This window comes from Gallus gallus, chromosome Z (assembly GCF_016699485.2).
Source record: "Gallus gallus isolate bGalGal1 chromosome Z, bGalGal1.mat.broiler.GRCg7b, whole genome shotgun sequence".
Lineage (NCBI taxonomy): Eukaryota > Metazoa > Chordata > Aves > Galliformes > Phasianidae > Gallus > Gallus gallus.
This window is the reverse complement of record NC_052572.1, coordinates 8,890,445-8,899,815: the sequence shown is the minus strand read 5'-3', so window position 1 is coordinate 8,899,815 and position 9,371 is coordinate 8,890,445.

Sequence of the window (9,371 nt, the reverse complement as noted above, 5' to 3'; positions counted from 1 at the left end):
AAGTATTCTGGAGTGTCAGTGGAATCACCCAGGGTGTTTATCAATTCCTGACAAAAATATTTCTTATGTTATGGACTCACTTTTTATAAGCCATTATAAACAGAAAACTTTCCAAGGGAGCCGACAAAACGGTCCTTCTTCAGGTTACTGTTCTCAAGGCCAGGAAAGAAAGGCAAGGCTATACCTATGCAAGCAAACCAAACATGCTCTGCGTTGTTCTCTGGCCCCACGTCTCAACGCTGGGATCATGAGAGCTCTTCTCTTTCATAGAATCATAGAATGGCCTGGGTTGAAAAGGACCACAATGATCATTTAGGTTCAACACCCCTGCTATGTGCAGGGTCACCAACCACCAGACCAGGCTGCCCAGAGTCACACTCAGCCTGGCTTTGAATGCCTCCAGGGATGGGGCATCCATCTTCCAGACTTGGTGGAAGCTGCCTCAGATGCCTCCCAGGTGGACACAAGACAGAGCAGGCATGATCTGCTGTGACTTTAGTGTCCAAGGGCAAGGACCAGCTGTCCACTGTGGTGGCTGTATCCCCTCCACTCGGTGCCATGGGAAGGGGCTGCTCTCCATAGGCACAGCTCCCTTGGCAGCAGCACTGGACCCAGTTGACAGGTGCTCAGAGACTTGTCTGGGTTGTTTGGGGAGATGAGACTTGTGGACAGATGGGCAGAGTGGGAACCCAGAAGGAGAAAAGCCCTGCTGGTTCCTCCCCATTGCGCTGTTAGCTCTTGCCTAATCAGCAACATGTGTGGGTGATGGAGAGGATCCGGATTTGGCATCTCTCCAACCCAGGCTCCTTCTGGCTCTTCATTCAATTCCAGAGCATCATCTCCGGTGCTGCTTGTCAGGACACTTTCTGCTAGGCTTTGACTTGTGGGAAGATGACAGCACCTTTGGCCAAGCTGTGGGGCTCTGAGCAGAACTGCTCCTCCCATGGGTGCTGTACTTGAAACCTTACCCTGCAGATGGGCTGTCCTGGTGGCATGATCCAGCCTACACTATCAGCCAACACTGACATTTGTATCTGTGAGTAGATCCAGCTCTCCTTGCCTAGGATAGGGGCTGGCTGGATGAATCCCACTTACCTTCCCCAAGATGCTGGGCCTGGGCTTCCCACTGCCTTCCTAGCCTCACAGGGAACCAACCTCCAGCCCAGGGCTTTTAGTTTTGTTTCTCCATCTGCTTGTGTGTTTTGTTCTGACTTTTGGTATCCGAATGTGCAGCCAGATCCTTCCAAACAACAACAACAAAAATCCCGGCCCAACCAAAGGGGCCCCCAGAAGAGGACAGGCTGGAATGTTCCCTCTTGTCCCGTGCACCTAATGGCTTTGCTCCTTGCCTAGTGCCCTGGAGAAATCATGGTCTGATTTCTTGGTTCTGAGCAGGGCTGGAGCAGGGGACCAACCAGGCTGCTCTTCCTGGTCCAGGTTCCTGCAGTCAAATGAAGCCCAGCGGCTGCCTGACATGGGGACCTTTGTCCCCACGATTTTATGTGCAGAATAGGCTCAGCCGCCAGCCAGGTGCACCCTTACCCACTCCCAGAGCACTCTTTGGAAAGGGAGGGGAGGCCATCCTCTCTGCCTGTAGATGCACCCATCTCCATTTTTATGGGTGGTAGCAGTAAAACCTAGAGATGAAAGAGAAAGCCCAGGAGGACAAGCAAATAGTAGATCTGTCCTGCTGCCAGAAGCCTCTGGAAAGTACCATCCACATGAGCCATCTCTCCCAGCAATATAGTAGACATCAATGAGGAGCTTAGTTCCATTTTCTGTGGTGCTCCCCACCTCTCCTTCATGCTTTTCTTGTAGGAAAGGCTATGATGGTGTGCCTTCCTGGCCAGGAGGCTGGGGAAAACTTCCTTCTCTTTCTCTCACATGCTCTGCAACATAAAGGCATATCTGTATGGCATAATGGCTCTGGGGCTGTACGAGATAGGGAGCAGGTGGGCACCTCTGGCTTGGGTGGGGCTGGAAGGGTATAGAGAAAAAGCCAAGTGCTCCCTGAGATCCACTTGGGAGCAGACAGGTGGAAAAACCACAGGATAAGGGCTGGGGGTTGGGGAGGAAGAGGAGATTTTGGAGCTTCTATCCCAGTTCCTCCATCCCTTCAGCCCTAGCCCTGCCTACCTACTGGCCATCATGTACTCATCTAGAGGGATGTGGCAGCTGTGCTGTGCCACTGGGAGGGTCACCATCTGCAGCCCCATCTGCTGCCTCCTCCAGCACATCTCACTCTTCTCTGCTTTCCCACAGAAAGAAAAGTTTCCTTCTCGCAGATGTGTTAGCTGGGAAAAACCCTCCTCTGCTGGGCTGTGCACCGTCCCCACACTGAAAGCACACAACTGTGTTTATATACATGATTCTTAAGCTTGTTTAAACTATCAAGCCATGACTTTCCTCTGTCTCTAGGAAGATGTTGCTCCAAATAAGGAGCACTGTCAAGTGTCTTCTGAGCCTCTGAGGTGATCTTTGGTGAAAAACTCAGAGAGTTTTCATTGCAGTGCTCTGCAAACTGTAGTTTCCCACCTTGCATTTAGATGTTATGGTTTTTGGAAAGGCACTGACCAGTATATTAAAGGATAGATAACAGCCACTGTCTTACAAAGAATAAAAGCAGAAGTGTCTCAGATACACTACAATTATAGATTCATTGAGCACTCATAGTGCTTGGTTTCATTTCTCAGCTGATGCAAAGTGCTTCAGAATTTGGAGCCAGCTGCCAGCAGGGAATTCCCAGTGCTGATGCCCATGGGGTTTCACTGCCTGTCTTGGGGGAGAGGCAGGGCTGAAGTCCACTGGGCTGAGCCCATGCTGTGCCACTGCTGTTTGCTGGGTTTGGTTGGCATGGGCAGGGCAGGTTCTGGAGATCTGCAGTTCACACCTTGGCTAGAGAACTATGCCTTCTTTTCATTGAAAAAGGGCTGGGAGCAGGAGGTATTTGCAGCATGACGGGGGATGGCAGGAGGGAAGCTCTCTCCACCTTGGCCCGGTTTCAAGCTAAACTGCTAACCAGTCCTGCTGACAGCAAATCAAATGCAGGTGGCTTGCTGCAAAAATTCACATCTCCTGGCATGCTTATGTGCTGGAGGACCAGCGTTTAAAACAGTGTTTGTGCAGACTAAAGCAAAAAATCCCTACAAAGAGCCATTTATGAGTCAGCCTCATACCATGAAGCGCTCAGGCCAGCAGCCCAGCTTGGCAGCAGGTGCAGTGGTTGTGGAGAAATGGGAATGCTGCTGTGGCTGCTGGGTGAAGCCAGTCTGTGGGTGCTGAGAGGTGCAGGCAGTGTGCTGGAGGGACAGAACTGCCATCCAGAGGGACCCGGACAGGTTGAGAGGTGGGCACATGTGAACCTCATAAAAGCCAAGTGCAAGGTACTGCATCTGGGTGAGAGCAAACCCAGAGATCAGTACAGATTGGGTGATGGATGGATGGAGTGCAGCACTGATGAGAAGGACTTGGGTCTGTTGACAGTGAGTGCTTGCAGCCCAGAAGGTCAATCATGTCCTGGGCTGCAACAAAAGGAGCATGGACAGCAAGGCGAGAGAGGTGCTTTCCAGTGCCTAAGGGCACCTACAGGACAGCTGGGAAGGGACTCTATACCAGGGAGTGCAGTGGCAGGGCTAGGAGCCATGGCTTTAAACTAAGAGAAAGTAGATTTAGATTAGATATTAGGAATAAATTCTTTCCTATGAGAATGATGAGGTGGCGGAGCAGGTTGCCTAGAGGATTTGTGAGTGCCCCATCTCTGGAGGTATTCCAGGCCAGCCTGAATGGGGCTTTGGGCAACTTGATCTGGTGGAAAACAACCCTGCCCATGGTAGGGAGCATGGAACTGCATGGTTTTTAAGGTCCCTTTCAACTGAAATCATTCCGTGGTTCTGTGATGAGGGGGTACAGGTATTCTGGATTGCAAGGAATGTAGCCAGGCTCTGTTCCCTCCTCTCCTATAAAGATGACTGTTTTCATTTCAATCTGAGCTACGTTCAGCAAGAATATTGGGCATCGTTTTGTTGGAGAGGTGGTTCTGGAGGAGAGCAGGAGATGGGTCTGAGAAGGTGGGCACCCAATGGGGAGGGCTGTGGAGATGGGCAGTGAGTTTGGATGGAGAGCAGTCTGAATGCTCTGACCTCCAAGCACTAGCTGAAGGAACTTGGGTATACCCTGCTTCCAGGAATGGATGAGATGGTCTCCAAATGCACAAAAGGCTGCTGCAAAAAGAAAGTGAAGAAGCTGTTCTCTGAGTTCACTTCTGGTAGGACAAGCAATCACAGGAAACCTTGGGGTCAGATGCCGGGGGAAATTCCACTTATCAAGAAGGGTCAGCTAAGGAAATGCTGTGGATTTTACAGTCAAAACCTCCTGAGTTGTGCTGGCTCTGGCTTTGCACAGGGTACACTGGATAACCTGGAACAGTCTTTCAAAATCCTTTCTTTTCTGTGTTTTTCTGGTCTATCAGTACCCCAGCCGGTGAGGTGGGCTACCTCTGCTTCGTGCTGTATGTCTGAGGGCTGCGTGCAGTCACAGAGACTATGGGATTCTTGACTCAGAGGGCAGTGAGGCGCTGGCATTGCTGCACAGAGAGCTGTGGTGCCCCATCCCTGCAGCTGCTCGAGGCCGGGTTGGATGGGGCCCTGGGCAGCCTGAGCTGGTGGGGGCAACCAGCCCATGGCAGGGGTTGGGGGTGGGGGGGCTCTGAGGTACCCACCAAGCTAAGCCAATCTGATTCTGAAGAGTTTGAAGCAAGGGAACTTTAAACAAAATTGGCCCCAAAGTTTCCATGCTCAGTGCTGTAAGAGAATGAGGAAAAAGCTTTAGTAGAAAATATCTGGAATTGGATCAAGAGCCACACACATTCCTAAACAAAAGAGATACATGGCCTTGAAAGAAAAAAGCAGATGTAAACAGAGATGAAGGGGGCAGACAGCAGGTTGGGTTTCTCTGGATCTCATTTGTCTTCCTTGTGCTGCAGCTGTCTCGAGCTGAGTGCTGTGGGGCCACAGTGTGCCAGGACACGCCGGGCCATCCATCACAGCTTTGGTGGCTGCCAGGGCAAGCCCGAGCTGAGCAGAAGCTCCCAGCTGTGCAGAGGGGCTCTGCCTCATTTGATTCATCAGTCTGAAGGCTGCGGCCTTTCCCATACCTCATGCAAGCAAATGCAGGCACAGAACAACTTCTTCTAGCAGGGTCTTGACCCCTGCAAATGTGACCCCACAAGGGCTTTTCTACAAGAGCTCTGGCTGGGCTTCAGGGGGGTCATTGCTCTCCTGCTCCCAGAACCTCTTCATCTTCTGGGAAGGGGTTTCTCCTGCTCTGGATCTTGCTCCTTTTAAGGTATGTCTGGTTGCAGTAATACAAGGTTTCTAGGCCCACCAGCCAAGTCATTCCCTTTTCTGGGCCCATACTTGAACAGCTTCAGTCTGCTCAGTATCGCTGCTTTTCTTCCAGCAGAGCTGCTCTCGGTGCCAGACTGAGCATGGGGAGGAAGGACAGGTAATTCTGCAGTGCTTCAGCTTGAAACTGCTAAAAAGGGCTTCCTCGGAAAGGCAGGAGCATGAGGGCAGGTACCAGCTCTGTCTGAAGAGCCAGCAGCTCTGTGCCACCCTTACACGGACCGTCAGGGATAGACTGGACAGAGTCCAATTCAGAAATTCCCAAGTGAACTGTTTTCTCTGCTGCCTGCAAAAGAAGTGGCCATGGTGGCTGGGTCTGAGGGGGCTTCCCAAAGGGCAGAGGGGTCTGCACCTTCCTTCCCAGCATTCCTATGGGAAATCCTTGAGACTGAGGATTTCCAGGCAGAGTATGACCAAGGCCAGCAAAAAGTCATCAGAGGGAGTGAAGCTGGAAGGCAGAGCTGCCAAGAGTGCAAAGGCAGCAGAGGGCATGGGAGCTGGGGAAGTCTTCAAAGACAATACAATGTACCAGGCTGGTATTCCTACCATGGCACAGTAGCTAAGAGTGGAAAGTCCCTGGCTGGCTCTTCAGTGTCTGATAAACCAGGCTGGCCCCGTGCCCTGCTGAGATAGGATGTGCTTGTGGATCCCTTGTTACAGGAAACAGAGGGGAGAGGACTCCAGGCATCAGTCAGCATGATGGGAAAGCAAAAGGCAGCCAGGTCCTTCCTTCTGGCAGCTCCGAGCCCAGCTGATGAGAGAAGGGTCCCTGAAATCGCATAGGGACTGCTGGGAGGTATGGGCAGCAAGTCCAGGCATCTTCCCACCTGCAGGCTGTGTGACGTTGCAGCTTGCTGGAAGCCTGAGCTCTTTCCCCATTCCTAACAATGCCACTGTCCCCTCAGAATTGCACCATGGAGGCCTTTTAAAGTCTGTTAGAAATGTCCTCCCAGTGTCTCACTGCAGTGCTCTCAGGGCCAACCCAGCTGCTCCAGCGCTGCAATTGTCCGCAGGCCTAACACGAGCTATGTCCGTCCCTGCAGTGACCAAGTAGGAAATGTAAAGCAAATCGAAGTGCCTTGTCTGGGCAGCAGAACTCACTGGGGGCTCCCAATCTCAGGGCTGCAGCCACATTGCCCAGTGCCATTCCCTGAGTTTGTCCCTGCTGACACTCTGAAAACACACATGTGCATGCCACCGTGCCCCTGTGAGGTCAGAAAACACACCAGGTTTGCAGCTGCATGGGACAAGGCTGGACACCAAGCAATGCCCAGCTAATGGAGGTGGTTTTTCAGGAGCTCCGAGCCACACAGAGCAAATGTGCTGCATGGTAATTCTTTACCTCCATGGCAAAATAAGCTGCTGATTATGCAGCAGTAGATTAAAGGGCTCTTAATATCTTTATGGGGTACAAGATACACAAACTCAGCCTGGTAACTGTCCTTAAGGGGGAAGGAAAAAGTGAAGGCAAATCTAAACGATCAAGGGAGAGCTCAGTGCTTTATCACCCTTTTTACAATCTGCTCAGACTTGCAGATTGCACAGCCCTGCATGCATTTGTGTTATTATTCACAGCAGTATAATATCCTTAAAGGGACACTTGCAGCTCTCGCCCCCTCAACTTGACCCCTCTCCTCTTGCACTGCACCAGCCAGGCTGTAACTCAGTGCCTGCATTTTGCAAGAAGATTCCTCCTCTATTCTGGAGAACACTGAAATGCCACCACAGCTGCAGTGATTTTATGGGGAGCTTCGTGCAAGCCGGCAGCGTGAAGGTCAGGGTGAGGCGAGCCCCACCTCTGCGGGGGCTGATGGTAATTCATCCTTTGCTGCTGATGGATTAGAGGCACTTTATCACTGCATCCTGTCTCCAGCATCGGTGGCAGCGCGTGCTGCCCTGCAGCCTCTTTGTTACTCCTGATATGGAGCACGGGGTTGGTGGGGGAGGGGAGGGGTTGGAATTGAGCAGCAAATGCAAACTGGGCAGCACCCCCTTCATGCACTGCTTTGGGTTTCTGCCATCTCCCACCACCATGGCGCTCAGCCTCCTTATGTGTCACTGTCCTTTTGCTTTTTCCATACTTGCTGGCTCCCAGCTGGGCTCGGGGGAAGGGTACAGGGCTTACTGCTCTGGGGAACCACAGCTGTGGTCATGGTGGGCTGTGCTGGAGCCTGAGCTGGGAACTTTCACTTCCTTTCACAGGCAGTGCACTGGCAAAGGCGGCAGATCCACTCAGGGTCTTTTCTTCAAATTGTCTGCCTGCAGGAGGAAACGAAAGCACAGCCCTTCTGGCGCTGGCACCTTTCTGTTCATCTCCAGACCCTGGTTAGCTTTCATGTCTCTTGTGGGCTTCCAGGCAGCTCTTGTGGAGCAGGAAGCACTATGGGAGAAGTCAGGTCTGGGGGTCACCCACTACTTCTTTACCACAGCGTAGGAACTTCTGCATTAGCAGGAATGTGGTGAAAGGAACAAAATGTTATCTACTGCAGAACTTCATCCTGGAGCAGAGCCAAAGTGCTTATGCAAGAGGAACAAGCAAAGCATTGAAATCCCGCAGCTCCTTAGATGGAGTAGTGTGGTGCAGCTCCTCTGGTGTTTCTGCTTTGTGCTGGAGGATGCTGGGCCAGAAGATCTCCAGAGGTCCCTTCCAATCTCATCCACTCTCTGATTCTCCATTCTCTGCTATCAACAGGAGCAGAAGGATGGGAATGGTCTCATGGCTTCAGGAGGAGAGGGCATGGCTCTAGAGCCCCTGTCCTGCTGGTTGTCTTGGGACCACTTGAGACCATGGCCTGAACAGTCTCCAGCCTCCATGGACACAAGACAAGTGGAAAAGCAAGGCTGGTGCATACTGTCCATGGCAGCCAGTCACCCATCAGATGCCACGCAGGGACAGGAAGCATTTGCTAGGTGAAAACTGTACACAATGAAGAATCCCAAAACCTTGAGCCTATAGAAAAGGGCCAGAACCACTCCTAGGACCTGAGCCGGAAAGCTGAGGCCAGACACACATCATGGCAAGGCCATGACATCTGCAGGCAAGGGGAGTTGCCCGTCCCTTGGTGTGCTCAGGTCAAAGGTGGAGCCAATAACCAGGGACAGTGGGGTATCAGATAGACTGGGGGGCACCGGAGTTTCTCTGATGCAGACACCCAGGTTGGGCAACCACATATTTTTCCCTGTGTAAAACCCTCCTGGATCTGTATATCACACTGTGCAGTGTGACACAGCCACATCCATGCTGAACTGCTGCTCTGCTGATTTTGGGGACAGAGGAAGCGGGAAGCATTTGGCCACTGGGACACACCAGAGCCCAGCACCATCCCTTTGTCACAAGCACTGTAAAGGAGCCCAGCCATGCAGTGAGCCAGCAGGGCTTCTGCTTGGTCTGCTTGTGGTCTGGTGGTGGCTGTGGTGGGGCAGTGGGTTTGGCTGGGCTGCCCTCAGCCACACACCACTCACCAGCTCCCTTGGTTTCTATTCCCCAGTCACTCTCATCCTTTCATTTTCTACATTTTCCTAAGAGGGACTTCCCATCCTCAAGGAGGAAGAGGCATTAATCTTTCCCAGAGAAAATGTCCAGGAAGCCCAGAGGGCCCTTTTCACCTGGGAATAAGCAATGTCAACTGACATCCCTGCGCAGGAAACATTGGAAGCTGCAAATGAAGCTGGCACTTCCAGGAGCAGGGCTTTGAGCACTTCGTGGAGGATATGCAGCTGCTGCTGCTAGTTCATTAACATCCTTCCCCAGGCCCTGCCCTCTGCATGGAGCTGCTATGACACATTCCTCTCCTTGTGTTGTCTCACTGGCACGATTTGCCTGCAGTAAATGCTTGCTGTCCACAGTTAGCTCCTTACTTAGCTATGACATGCCACGTTTAACTGCACAGAAATACTGCAGCATTGCCAGGGCCAGCAGAAAACTCACAGAAATCTTCTGCATGAGGTTAGTGTAGTGACCATGGGATG